We start from the raw sequence: 747 nt of genomic DNA on the forward strand, positions 1-747 counted from the left end.
TTTTAATATAAATAGGGATGTGTGTGTGTACACATATATGAGGGAACATCAAAAGATTTGTGGGAAAATGGAATTGGAAGATAAGTTTATTTGGTGCAAAAAAATTTTTGAAATTCCACTGTCTGAGGGTCTTCAAAAAGTTCGTGGAAAATGTGGATAATGAAAAAACTACACGTGGATTTCAAAAAGTTTTTGCACCAAAATGAACTTATCTTTTAAATCCCTTCTTTTTTCTTTTCTTTTTTTTTAACAGGGGAGAGCGCGAATGCAGTTCCCCACTACCACAAATCATGCAGGCGAGTTTCCCACATTTGGGGAAATCCCAGGGGTCAGCACATCCGGAGTGCAATGGATGAGCCTCGCCCTGGGAAAACCACCTTCGTGATCATTTAATTCCCTTCTTCTAAAACAAACTTTGTTGGAAATAAATCAACCTTATTTATTTCTAGCCTTAAACAAATAAATGAGAGAACACATTTATGGACCCTCTCTGAAATATACTAGAAGCAATGCTACCCAGAAATGACCACAGATGGACTTAGAAGGTCTTACGCTTTAGCCAGCGCAGTGGCTCAACAGGCTAATGCTCCGCCTTGCGGCACCGGCACACCAGATTCTAGTCCCGGTCGGGGCACCGATTCTGTCCCGGTTGCCCCTCTTCCAGGCCAGCTCTCTGCTGTGGCCTGGGAGTGCAGTGCAGGATGGCCCAAGTGCTTGGGCCCTGCACCCCATGGGAGACCAGGAGAA

General features: G+C 44.2%; 1 non-coding gene across 1 annotated transcript; it reads right to left on the bottom strand.

Annotated features, from left to right (window-relative positions):
* Positions 1 to 250: 250 nt before the first annotated feature.
* Positions 251 to 412, bottom strand: LOC133761379 (U1 spliceosomal RNA). The gene has a single exon (XR_009866176.1). It is a non-coding gene; the product is annotated as a U1 spliceosomal RNA (small nuclear RNA).
* Between the last annotated feature and the right edge of the window lie 335 nt (positions 413 to 747).

This window comes from Lepus europaeus, chromosome 5 (genome assembly GCF_033115175.1).
Source record: "Lepus europaeus isolate LE1 chromosome 5, mLepTim1.pri, whole genome shotgun sequence".
Taxonomy (NCBI): Eukaryota; Metazoa; Chordata; class Mammalia; order Lagomorpha; family Leporidae; genus Lepus; species Lepus europaeus.